The 14,477-nt window shown below is 37.0% G+C and overlaps 1 pseudogene; it reads right to left on the minus strand.

Moving 5' to 3' along the window:
- Window positions 1-14,036: 14,036 nt before the first annotated feature.
- LOC117284077 lies at window positions 14,037-14,159 on the minus strand (annotated as a pseudogene).
- Window positions 14,160-14,477: the final 318 nt, after the last annotated feature.

Genomic DNA, 14,477 nt, shown 5'->3' on the forward strand with positions numbered 1-14,477 from the left:
ATAGAACCTAGAAGCAATTTTTAAAAGAATGTAATAAACATATGCATAGAATTTACATAGAAATATAAAATTTCTGTGCATTAAAAAATGTACAAATGAAGTAAAAAAACAAAATACCTGGAAAAATATGTGCAACATGGATGTAAAACCTAATTTTTTAACTTAAAAAGACTTTATATAAATCAATTTTTAAAAGACAATGCAACACAAAACACTCAGGCTGGTGAACATACAAATCATAAGACAGCTAATGCAAAAGTCCAATAAATATGAAAATATGCTTGATTTCTTAAATATAAATCAAAACAATGAGATACCCTTTTAAAACTATCTTGCAAAAATTGAAAAGCCATAATGATCATTATTGGCAATAGTTTATGGAAAAAGAATTTATAATTCTCTTTGGAACTTCTGTTATTGGTATAAAAGTATAAATTTATAAATATTTTTAAAGAGTGACTTGCCTATGCCTACAAATTTCTAAACATCCATATATTTGAACAATAATTCCATTTTAGACATTTTTCTATGGACCTGTGCATTTAAAAATATCTGCCAAGAATCAGAAATATCCTTAAAGCTATTTATAATTATAAATACAGGAAATAATCCAAATATCCACTAAAAAGAATTCATATGCTCTGGTACATTCATAAAATAAAATGGTACACAGTCAACAAAAATAATGAGATTGAGCTTGGTCTTTGTATATATACAGATAGATACTTAGATATGAGTGACAGTATAAACCCATCTACATACATTAAAATTATATATAAATAATTAAAATTACATGTATATGTACAATACATATACTTACATGTTATTTCTATTTCTAAATATGTAAGTGTTCACATAGTAACATTTCTGGAAATACATTCAAAAGAATGAGACATGATGAGGAAAAAATATTTTTAAAATATATTACTTGTGTAAATATATATATAAAGGTTAGAAATATATACGAAGATTAAATGAAAGTATAATATTTAAGTACCTTAATATTTAATATTTAAATATTAAGGCACAGAGTAGAAATAACCTGTAAATATCAATGTTATTTCCCCTCACCACTGAAATCTAGTAATTCCTCCCTAGCCTACCAAACCCTTTTTTTAATTTAAGCTCATAACTTATGGTTCTTTACGACAGTAAAGCATAAGACCAGATCTTAAAATTGAAAATTCTTTGATGCCTGAGGTTTTCAGATGAAAATGAGTAAGTCAGAATAAGACTTAAAACGGAAAATTCTTAAAAGTAAAAACAATTAGATAATCCTCTTAACTTTAATTTTCCTTACTAAATAGAACTATAGTAATTAAGTATTCATCTTTTATACTTATAAACATTTAAAATTTACCAAGTCCAAAATACTGGCTTTGTTAAAATGATAATTTTTGTAACTGACTTCCTCTCACCCCTAGACTACCGTGTGTTAAAAGAAAAAGAAATATTTTGATTATCAAAAATAGAAATTTTGACTCCAAAGGATTCATATTTTACTGATTTTTCCTATATTAGTTCTGATTGCTCCTCAAAAGAGAAGTAGGACTTGAGGCATAAAGGAGCAACAGCTAATGTTATAAAATATTTTAAAATGTGAAAAACAATAAACAAAAAACATAATCTCGGGAAACAATGCAGTGCTGCACTTAATTCAAATGGTCAAGTTCCACCGCGGCTTTCAGCTGTGCTCACCACTCTGACACTAGAGCTTCAGTGCCAGAATCTGGGCCAAATTCCAAGACTGAAACCCACGTCCAAGTGCTTTTATCATTTTTTAATTGCCTATGTCTTAGCTCCTTACTCCCTGCCACTCAGTATTCCTACACGTTTCTAAACAGCTGCCATGTTGTTTCTCTAGAGATATGTTACTGTGTAGCCTTACCTATTTCACAGGGCTGCTGGAAAGTTTAATTAATTAATGTTTTCTGAGTGCCTTGAGGTTTTCAGATGAAAAGTGCTAGGTAAAAGTATAGACAGTCTTGTTAAATCACCAGTTTTATCCCAGACATTGGAGCCTCTTACCTAGTCTTGATTCCTATCAGAAATGGAATGCTGTAGTTCCCAGTGCCTTGTTCAGGGTCCTTAGATCAAGTTGAAGCTTTGATCAGCTATCATCCCAGTCCAGCCTTCTGAGAGGTGACAGACTATTCAAAGTGTCACACAGATGTGAAATAGGAAGAAAAGGGCTAAAGGGGTAGGGAAAGTGGGAAGAGTAGGGGAAAGGTAATAAGCGAAAAGAAAAAAAATCATGAGAAAATGAAAAAATGGAAATAAAGTGTTTGTAAATAGGGAAGGGAGGAGGGGGTGAAGAGAGGGCAGAGATAAGGGGAAAAAATGAGAACCAAGACCTGTCATGTAAAGGTACAAGATCTCAATGATGAATGTAACTGTAGTATACTTAAAATGTATGAGAACCAAGACCTGTCATGTAAAGGTACAAGATCTCAATGATGAATGTAACTGTAGTGTATACTTAAAATGTACCAAAAAACTCAATGAGGAAAAAAAAGAAAACAGTGTCACACAGGGCTCCAGCCAGGACCATGTTCTTCTCCTCCACACTCCGCATAGGATTAGAAAGGATAAATTTTCTATAAAATAACTGTTAGGTTCTAGAATGGGCCTCAAATTGTTTTAGTGGGTTTTGGTGTATTTTGCTTTGTTTTGTTGCAGGTGATATGAAACAGAGGTTTTCAGATGCACAAAAGAGATGAAGCCCTTCAAAGAATAAGAACTCAGAAGACCAAAAAAATCATAAAAGTGATCACTAAGAAACAATGAAATACAAATCAAAAATAACCTTAAAATACTGTTTTCCATCTGATCTACTGGCTACGCCTTTCCATTCTGAATGTTAGCAAGGATATGCAGAAAAAAGAAACCTTCTAATAAACTGTTGATAGGAATGCAATCACTTGAGAAGCAATCTGGTAAAATTGAACACGTGAGTGACCACTCTATGACCCATAAGTTGCATGTCTTGATAAGAAACACTTCCATATATGCATAGGAAAATGTTTAAAATATTGATATCTGTCCCATTTTTAATTGCAAGAAAAAAGATGAAAAATAGTCTAAATTTTCATCAATAATAGAATAAAATAGCGCTGGGGATTTAGCTAAGTGGTGCCGCTGCCTGTCTCACAAGCCCAAGGTCTGGAGTTCAATCCCCAGTACCAAAGTAATAATAATAATAATAATAGAATAAAATATTTTATGGCTATAATCAAAGAAGGCAATACGTAAGAGCAGTGGAAATGAACTGGAACTACTCTACTGATCTGGAAATATTTCACAAACATGACTGAAAAAATTGCTGTGTAGTACATAAAGATGATATCATTTATGTAAAGATAAATATGCAGAATAATATTGAATAATACTTCAAACTTCTAAAATAAAATTTTAAGAAATGCATAGGAATAATTAAAGTTCAAATTAAGGAAAAGCACACAGAGGGCTACAAATGAGTGGTGAATAGAGAGGAATTAATTACATTATACTTTATATCTCTTTATATTTATGCCTTTTGTACACCTGGAATCTTTCTAAATAAAAACCCTTCATACCACTTGTAACAATAAAAATACCCTCTGGTGCAGGATGTTGACAGTGACAGAGCTCCTATATCTACTGGGTCAGGAGGTATACAGAAACTTCTGCATTTTCCACTCCATTTTGCTATCAACATAAAAAAGCTCTAAGAATAATTTATTAATTAGTAAAAGAAAAAGCTACTTGTTATTAACCTTTATGTGTCTTATATGACCAGTATATTTCACAATGATTTAATATAGTATTTAAGAAACAACACTGGTGAATCGATACCTAAGCAAAACTTTTTTGAACCACACTCATATTTTGGAAAGTGACTGAATCGGGTAACTGTTATGTAGCAGCATCTGATAGGAAGAGGCAGGGCACTACACACCTGACCTGGAAGGGTAAACCTCCCTTCTCAGCTTCTCTCTTAGTTCTCTGTCAGGGCATGAGCAGCTTTCCTCTGCTGGACCCTTCTACTGTGCTGCTTCTTCCTTGGGGCCAACCATGGACTGTAATGTGAGACAAAATGAAACTCTTCTCCTTTAAATTGTGGGTGTTGGATATTGTGCTCCAGGGATGAGAAAGTGACAGAGACATACAGGTAGTATTAACCTATCTATGAGGGCTCTGCTCCACAACCCAACAGATCACCCGAGCCCCACCTCCCAGCACTGCCACTCTGAGAAATGAAGCCTCAACGTGAGATCTGGTGGACACAAACCATCTCAGAACCACAGCACCAGTCTAAGTGGAAGAGAAGGCATATTCTGGGAAAAAGAGTAAAGCAGTGGTGTGAGGAGGGAGTTGAAACACTTGTTTTTCAAAATTAGGTTTTATCGGAACAAAGCCCACATTCCTTTGTTCACAGACAGCTTGTGGCTGCCCTCACAGTACAAAGGTAGAGGACCTGTGAGACACACCTTATGGCTCATAAGCCTTAAAATGTTCATTATTTGGCCTTTTATGGAAAATTTTTGGCAATCATTGGCAAAGAAGGTGCAACTATTTGGGGATAAGGGAGGGAGCAAACGTGGGACTCTGAAATTTCAGAAGTTACATGTTTCCTTTACTGCCCAGTGACACACATAGGATGATCTCCTCCTCCTGGTTCCATAGGTCTTCTGACAAAGGGCAGATTATAAACCTTTAAAAATAGCCAGGGGAGTTAAAGTTGATGTAGTAGATAATGGAAATTCTAGGATAGGAAAATGGTTAGTCTGGAAGATTTAGAGTGAGAGCAGATAAAGGCAACCTCAAAGAAAGGCATCAGGTAAAATATTGCATAAATTCAAACAGAGATTATAAGGAATAGAGATAAAAAAACAATTCAGAAATACACTTCAAAGGATAACTCAAATCCTGGTGACAAATTATTGTGGTAAGGGTAATGCACAAATTCTTTCCTCTAGAAACAAACAGTTCTTTCATTAGAGGAGCAATAACAGGTTCAATTTCCAGCTCTGCCACGGATTGTGTCTTTAGCCAAGACACCTTATCAGTCTTCAGTTACTCACTTACAACACTATGAAACTGGTAAATAGTAACATTTTTGAATATCTATTTGGTGCCAATTACTAAGCAAAGGCGTTTCACACATTATCTCTTATTCTTACAGAATGCTCCAAGATAGTTTTTTCCAAGCACATTTCACAGATAAAGAAACAGGCTCAGAAAGGTTTAGTAAGTTGGCTAATATATAACTAGTAAATTAACAAAATAAGCTTCAAATTTAGTATTGGTTTCTGCAGGAGCAGGGAGTCATCTGACACAAATGAACATCATCATATGAAATGGATGTCTGTACTCGATTCTGGGAAGTCCTAAATCATCTTTTGCTAAAGCATTTCAGAAGTTAGGATGTCCCCTCTATCCTAAAACAGAGTTTGGGGCCAGGAATTTACCTCAGCGGTGTCGCCACCTGCCTCAAAAGTTCAAGGTCCTGAGTTCAATCCTCAGTACCAAAAACAAAACAAAAGAATAAAACAGAGTTTGGTGTTCACCAAATATCCAATATGCTGTTTTTCATTTGGTTCTAGCCAGTAAGACACCAGTAGGCACGATGTAGGTCACTTTCGTACTTTACAAAATAATAACCCATATGTGTAGGACTTTCCATTTCTGGGCCGTAGTACTGACCTGCACCAAAGACACGGGAGCCAACTGTGCATCTCTGAATGAAGTAACTAAGCTTTGTGTACAAATTGGGTTCAAATTAGACATCAATAGGTAGTTCTTAGAAGTAGCAGAAATAGCTGAAAAATAATTTTAAATTGCCAATAAGTTGCCAATTATATTGATTTTTCACAGTAAAATAATATTTTATGTTTTCCTCCCTTTTGTACTACTTCAGTTTATGACCAATGTTAACTTCAATAGTTTTACATAGCAGGGCATAATTTCACTCTTCTCTTCTGATCTCACAGCATTCTGTTTTTACCAGTCACTGACAACTTCTTATAGATACAACAGTCACAGCACTCCCACCCTACTCCTGGCAGTTCTGAAAATAACACCTTCTGGTGTGACCTTATCCTGGGTCAGTTTCTCTTCTGGCTGTATGTGGGCATTTAGGAAGGGAAAGGAGACGTAACTGGATTCAAGCTTGTATCTCATCTTTACAGTCTTAAACTTCTCCATCCTCTTGTTTATTCTCTGAACAGGCTTATTATTTTTTTTTTCTGTTTCCACTGGAATTTAGTGAAAAAATGGCTTCAACTATATCAGCCTTGGTGTGATAACAAAAGTGAAAATAAATGGTGAAGGAAAAAAAATCAAAAGGCTTGCTCTTTGAGATATAATTTAGTGTCTAGCAGGAATAATTTAAGAAAATTGTGTCCACTTCCTGATCACATAACTAAACAAACAACAAGGGGGGAAGTCCTGCTGAGAGACATTTTCACATTAAGAGGTGCTAAAAATGGGCTAGATCTCCTCACAGCCCTGTTGGAAGCCTCCGTTCAATTTTTAGTCATTTCCTTTCTGTCCCCAGACTGGTAGCAACTGGCAAGGCAGAGGAAAAAGGGGAGGCTGCCCTTCCGTGGTGACCCATCCAGTAATGCAAGGAAAGAAATCTGGTCTCTCGCAGATATTTCAAATGGCTGTAAGAAGTGTAGCCAAGAGAGGAGGGTAAAACAGAAAAGGTTAGAAGCCTTCTTAGGCTTTTTCTTAGGTAGAGAGTTAAAATAAATCTAATTTGCTTTAAGTGCTTCTGCATCAGAGAAATTATATAGATTATTCTCCAGGCACCTGACAAAAGAATATCTATCTAAAACTTTAGTGTAAATACAGCATGTTTTAGAGGGTTCCTTTCTTTATACATTTCATCCAGATACATTGTAAATTTTATATTAGTCATTAGAATAAACTCAAGGTGATTGGGAAGAATGGAGCTAGAATAGTCACTGCAGGCTATGCCCTGCCCTCTGGGGACATCCCTACCCCTTCTGCATTCAGAACCCTTTGAAAGGAAGAACCAGAGACTCCCATCCAAGAGTCTGGTAAGCAATTCTGGTTGGTTAGGCATGTTTCATAGAAACTTGAAATTAAAATATTTTTGCTAGAAAATCAGGCCCACCCAGAAAGATCATGCCGTCAAAAACTGGCTTATGGGGTAAAAGCTATGTGGTAGTTTTGTGGCCAGTTTACATTGCCAGTTTGGTAAAGGGTCTTCCCACCTCAACCTGGAGCTGGTTGCTAGGAAATAGCATCCTAAGAAGAAAATCAAAAGAGACCTTGACAAAGCCTACTTTTGGAACCTTGCTTGACTTGGAAAGTTCACGACCCAGCTATGCCTATTATCAACTCTCAGCTCAGGTCTGCTCTTCCCCAGACAGTATGGGTCTTTTCCCTCATCTCCTTCAGTCAGTGCACAAAGGCCTTCTTCTCAACTAAGCTGGCCTAGACTATATAATAAATTATAAATTCTTCCCCTCTGCTTAATCCTTACCCACAGACATACTTATTTCACTTGTTTGCTTATTTTTTATTTTCTATCTTCCACCAGTAGAATGTAAGCTCTATGCAAGAATTTTTGTCTGCTTTGTTTCCTACTAATATTCTCTAGCACTTAGAATATAACACTAAATACTTGTGGAATGAATATATTTTGTTACATAATCCCCACAAAAATTAATGCTTCTCTTAGACGTGAATACTTCCATGAGTACTGTGTCAATATGATGATTAATAAACTTAGTCCAAGCACTCAGTCACCCACACTGGCTCCCCTTCCAAAGCCCATGGTAACCACTGCCACTCTCCTGATAGAAGAGCAATGTCAGCAACACGACACACTGGCAGCTCCCAGCCTCACTTCCCTACCCTAGAGAAAAAGATCATCTAGCTACTACAGACAGACAAAAATGTCTTGGAGACTAGGAAAATGAGGCTAAGAAAAGTAAGGAACTTGGTCCAGGTCACACAATCAGAGTTTAAACTCAATTTGTCTGGCACTAAATGCATCTGCTGATAAACTCAATGAATATGTTCTGGATAAAAATAATAATGAATAGTACTGTTGCTATCATCACACATTTAATTTGGAAAAAGTTATTTCCCATCCATGAATTCTTTGTAGCTTTACACAGCCCCATGAGACAGAATGCAGATGTACAAAGAGTGACAGAAATACATGGAGAATTTTGAAATTTTTTAAGTTATTACAGCAAAAGACTCATTGCCATTAATATTCCTCAAAATATTCCCCCTCATTTTGAACACACTTATCCCATCTTGCCACTTTCTTTTTTTATCTTTTTTTGTTTGTTTGTTTGTTTTTTTGGTTTTTTGAGACAGGGTCTCACTGTGTAATTGAGACTGACCTGGAACTCACTATTGTAGCCCAAGCTGGTCTTGAACTAGCAGTGATCCTCCTGCCTCAGCCTCCTGAGTGCTGGGATTACAGGTATGTGCCACCATGCCCAGCTCCATCTTGCCAATTTCTGAAGTGGTTCTAGAAGTTCTCTTTCATAAACATCTTTATGAGGTGTGATAAAAATACAGTGAATGCTGCTGCCATCTCCGTCCAACAGAAAGGCAGGCTCATAAAAATCTTACAATGTGTCTTCGTCTACCTTATTCACTGAATCTGTACCATGTAACTGCTGACTCTTCCCCAACATCAAAATGACCATAAAACGTAAAGGTTTTGAATTGATTCAGGATGCTGAGCCAGCCAGGACAGGATAACTACAGACACTCAGGAAAGCAGACCTCTAGAACTGCTTCAGAAAGTGACAAGAATTATGGAATAAGTGTGTTCAAAGTGAAGGGGAGTCCTTTGAGAGGTGTTTGAGGTAATGTGTCTTTTAATGTAATACATTTTTCTTAAATTTAAACATTCACCCTAGTTTTTTTATCATGCCACGTATCATGTCCTCTCCCTTACAAATGAAAAAGTTGAGAGTCTGAGAAACTACATGATTTGTCCAAGATCATATAGCTAGGAATGAAAACTGAAAAGCCTGCAGATGTTCACTTTTTACCGTCAATGGCTTTGGTCAAAGTCATCCATTTGTATATCAAAATGAATAACATCACTATCCTATTCAAAGTCACACCAACATGATGGGAGTTTCTGTTATCTTCTTCTATTACAATCCAAATAGTTAACAGCTCTGTCTGAGCTGCTGATTTAATCTCAGAAAATCAGGAAGCCACAGTACATTTCCCCATAGTGACATAAACAGGAGGGGCCAGAGAACCCAGTACTTCAAGCAGAGGAGGAGGCAGTCATGCACAGCAGCTCCAGGGGGCAGCAGCAGTAAGAAAAGGATCCACCGCTAATAAACTTGGACATTAGCCCTCTTTTAGAGCAATTTCTGGGAGCAGTTATGGAATATTCTGGCTGTAACGGTGAGATGCTTGAGTAAAACTCTCAAGAATTCCTAAACACACTATGGAAGGCAGACACTAAGACATATTGAGGGATTGTTCTCCCATATTGTACTTTAGAAAGCTACTTGGGGAAGGCACGGTATCCTAATCACAGTTTGTAAATTAGAAATAAGACACTCAGCATGGAACAAGACCGTGCAAGGTACTTTCCTCAACCTGTCCTCACCACACTATGATGCAAGTTCCCCATAAGCAGAAATTGGGCTATGCTACTCTACTTGTCAAATTATATTAATAAATTCTTATCAAGGATGTTGTGTGGATAATCTAAATTCCTGCCACTAGCCAACCTATATGCAAAGATTATTCTGTTCCACATTGCCAGTGTCTAGCACTGGGATGTTGTAAACTTCCAAAATATTTTGCAATTAGTATTTGCATGGATATGATTTAATAGCGTGGCAGTGGGAATTTTACCTATTATCTTCCTCCCCAAAATCCTCAACCCCAGTCTAATCAAGAAAAAATTCAGGTAGATTTAAGGGCTTTCTAAATTATAAATGTGTGCTACTAATGTAAGATATTAATGAGACTATTACTGGGTATGGGATATATGGGAACTCTCTGTACTGTATTCACAACTGAAGCTATTCTAAACTGAGTGTGGTGGCATATGCCTTTATTCTCAGCACTCTAAGAGGCTGAGGCAGGAGGATGGCAAGTTCAATCCCAGCCTGAGCAACTCAGTGACTTATTAAGATCATACCTCAAAATACAAAGTATAAAAGTGGGCTAAGAATATAGCTCAGTGTGAAGGCCCTGGGTTCAATCTCTAGTACTGAAAATAAAAGGTTATTTCTTACAAGCATGGAGGAAAAACATAACATACTTATAATTAATTATATTTTATCCTGTTGTTTCTTCACAAGAAGTTTTGAAAAATTTAACCTCCAAAAGTGAGATACTAAAGACTGCATTTCTCCAATGATGCCTCCAAACGGCAGCCCTCTTATCAAAACAATTAGATAATAATGTCACCTGCTTTGTTGATGATTTTTAGGTCCTTCAGTAGTTTTGGGTTGTTTTTTCCTGCAGTCATATTTCTTATTTTACCACAAGCTATGATTTTGCTGGACCTCTTGTACACAGTTACTTCTTTATGATTCCTATGATTACCAGAATTCTCCCTACTTGTTTTTCATAGCCAAGGAAGACCTTTTAGTAACTCCCCTGGCCTCTGCTGCCCTGGGTTGTCATCCCCTCCCCTTGAGTGACTGCCTCCTTCTCTCCTTCAGAATCCACAATCATGCTCTCCGCAGAAAGCTCCCCAAGGAACCAAAATAATAGCTGAGTCTGAGGATTGGCCAGTCCTGGGAAGGCAAACTGGACAGGTGCAGAAACCCAGCTGCTAGGCCTACCTCAGACTTGGCCTTTTCTTTCAGTAAGCTGAGTCATTTCCTCTGGCCCTTTTTTATCCAACGGAGATTAAAAATTTGCCATTCTATTTGGGTCTCAGTGCTCCTTTGGTTTCTAATGTCCACCTTTATCCTTTTGGACTCGTCACTCATCCTGAAGGGAAAGATAAAGTTAAGCTCACAGAGCCTGCCTGAGGCCACCGCCCACACAGCATGGCAGGAGGCCGCAGAAAGCCCTTTCTCCCTCTTCTTCTCAAGGTAAGCCTGTCGGTCAACAATTACCCGCTGTTTCAAGGAGTGTAGTGGGAACACCTCCCCAAAGCCCCGTCCTGAAAAGCAGCCCCCTCAGAAGCCCAGATGTTTCCAAGCTTCACCAGAGAGTAGAGTATGAAACATATCTGAGTGTGTCTTTCAGTGTTCATTCACAAGCAAAACCCATTTGTTTTATGACTAGCCATTCCTCAAAGTGAGAATTTTTGTTTTATTTCACTTTGCAGACAACTCTGAATTAGATTGTAAACAGGGACCTGGGAGGAAACAGAATCCAATGCAACTTTCATAATTATTAGAAGTGTTCATTCTCATTAACAAGGGGTAATTGTTTCTGTTTTGTAAATTGATCTGAGATGAAAGGAGTTAGTTAATAATTTATACTGTACTAAGGAAAGGGGGCTGTGAAAAGACTCTACGGAAGGATTTGAATTAAACAGCCTTTCACCCTTTTAATATCTCACAAGAGATTCTTCTGCACTGGTTCATTTAATTTAGTGGACACCGCAGTGTGGCCCATTGATTATGGACAAAACTTCTGAAGGGCCTGGTGTGCACCCCTGTTAAAACGTGGGAAGAGAGTAAAGTTGGATGTGAATTAATTTGATTCTGTACATAATTCTTTTTCAATGGGATTCTGTGTCCCATTGCAAAGGCATGAAAAAAGGAGACACTGAGTTTGATTGCTCAATATTCATCTACATTTTCCTCTCTATGGGCACAATATGCTTGGCTTAATTAACTTTTCTCAAAGGTGAAGCAGTGCGCACCATCTGCTGTGAGACAATCACATTTGTATGCCTCTCAGAATAATCCCTTTACTACTGAAAACAGCTATCATATAGTAGCCAAAACCCAAACTTTCAAACATTTTTGGCCTGGGAGAGAAAGACCAAATCCATTCTGGTCCAAAAGCACAGTGCTGGGAAACAGCATTCGGCAGAGGCAAAGGCTGTTGTTTTTGTTACAGCTCAACTCCTTGCTTACGAATGATTTTGAGTTTGCCTTGCCTTCCTTACACCATCAAATTAAAAATTCTACATGCTTCATTTAAAGCCCAGCTCAAGAACAACTGCACAGCAGGAGCATCCTCCTTTTTTCCTACCTCTTAATTTCAAACCAACAGAAGAATAGGAAAGTGCACCTTGAAAAGAATCATCAAGTCACTCAAAATCCCAATGCAAAATATTGAGGCAAAGTTTAGCCATTTAATTTTTTAATCAAGCCTCAAGGACCACACAGTGTTATCAAGGGCCTGCTGAACTTGCTCGAAAGCTGGGTCATTATTTGATCTTTGTGGCTGGTAATCTGATTATCTCATTGTGGAGGTAAACTTCAGACCCAATCTTGTTAGCAGCTGGCGAAGCTGGATTACTACAGCTACTGAACTGGAAAATGAACTGAGCAGTCCAGCTTTGGCCTTGCTCTCTTTGAGCCCACAGTTGGCTACTTCTGGGTATATACTTTTGTGTCTGAATCAACACTTTATTCTAGAATCTTGCACTGCAGTATAAACATATTCTCTAATAACGATGTCAGACCCAGACTCTGATACACAAGCACAGTTTCACATACCCACTCCTATATTCCAGTGCACATTCATATACATACCCACTCCAGAGACTCCCATACAGGTAATGCTGGCCAAAAAAGACTATGGCCCAAGATATTTAATGGAGGAAATTAATGAGCACCATTCTTTGCTTTGAGATTCACACTCAACAGAGTTGCTAAAATATGCAAATTCTCACAAGAGTTGTGTGGTCTCTGCTTAAGACACTCACAGTTTTGCTTGTGGTCTCACTGAGGCATTGACCGCTTTTACAGTGAATGCCCAGCCCCGTCAAAGCCCAGAAAGTCTTGAAACATAGCTTGAAAGAGTTCAAAGGATCGAAAAGACAAAAAAGGACTAAGCTGGGATTTTTATGTACACTGAAAAGAAGAATAAAATATAAGTTCCTTAATGCAGGCTGTTGTGGCAATGTTACCCATATCAAAGCATTATGGTGCTATGGAAGAGGGTGGAAAAATTTCTTGCACACCATATGCAAACGAGAAATAGGAACAATTTAGGACGGTTGTAATTTTGTGACATGAAACATTGAATGCTCTTTTTTGACACACTATTGAGTGAACAAGGAATTCAAAGAGTTTGAACTCAAACAAGTTTTCTGCCTCAATAAGCCATAATCAGTCCCAAAGAACTGAGTACTCCTCAGAGTAGTGGTCTGCTCTCAAGGCTGCCCAGGGTGGGTTTTGCTGGCTATTATAACGTGCTTCAAAGCAAGGGCTCTTATGTTGGCTTTCCTCTTATCAATTCCGCTAAAACTTCAAGTCTTTGGTGTGATTTCTGAAACCAGAAAGCTGATCAGCAGCATTCTCAAATATCAACATCTCACATAATCATCAGAGAACCACATTAATATATGGAGCAAGTTAGAGAGCAAGGCAACTGAAAAAGAAAGTATCTTTGCTTGGGTGCAAGATATCACGGACATTCTTTAGTAACACAGACAATGGTCCTTGATGTATTTCCCAAGCCCAGCGAATGAGGCAATGTTGCTATATGATTTGAGTGGAAGCAGAAAAGTGAATTTTACAAGAGATCACTTGCTTGGAAAAGAACAGCCCTTCCTTCTGCCTCTTGGAAAAGAATAGCCAGACTGAAAATGCATTTCTGCCCTTTAATTTACCCTTATTCTTCTCAGGAAGTTTAATTCCTTTTCAGCATTTTTTCTAATATTTAAGTCCTAAATTTAGACAGAAATTTTTAATGTAAATGTGCAGAAATTCTTAATGTTGGTATTGACCATGAAATCTGGTTGTTTTTCAATATCTAATGGTTAAAATTTTAGTAGTATGGTACAGAATAATAGAACTATGTCATCAATTGTCGCTACTCTGTACATTTAAGAAATAAATATACACTTACAACATATTTTAATTAAAAATATATCTTGTTAAATAATAATTTTGTTTATTAGTACTAAACTATAATCACAATATTAAATCATGCTGATGAGACTATAGGCAAAATAGTAATCTAACATATGTCTACACTTGATCTTAGCCAAAAGGCCGAGAAGCGATTAATCTAACATATGTCTAAGTAAATTTGCTGTGGTGTTTTAAGTAACTAATTATATCTATGCATAAAAGCAAGAATCAATTTCTAGAATAACTTGTCAGTTTTTTAGCCTGCCAGAGATGGAGGCTATAATATTGACTTCAGGAGTACAATCCAACTATTTTTAAACAGGGAAATTGAAGAGGAAAAAAAGGTTATTTTTAAATAAGAATTCAGCCAAGGTATAAATGTCCAAACTAAACCTAAAATTAATATTTTCTACCATATTTTATTTGCACACAATGCGAGGGTAAAAATGATAATCTTGTTATTTTCAAATA

Source organism: Fukomys damarensis, unplaced genomic scaffold, assembly GCF_012274545.1.
Source record: "Fukomys damarensis isolate Sample0158 unplaced genomic scaffold, DMR_v1.0_HiC HiC_scaffold_33, whole genome shotgun sequence".
NCBI lineage: Eukaryota > Metazoa > Chordata > Mammalia > Rodentia > Bathyergidae > Fukomys > Fukomys damarensis.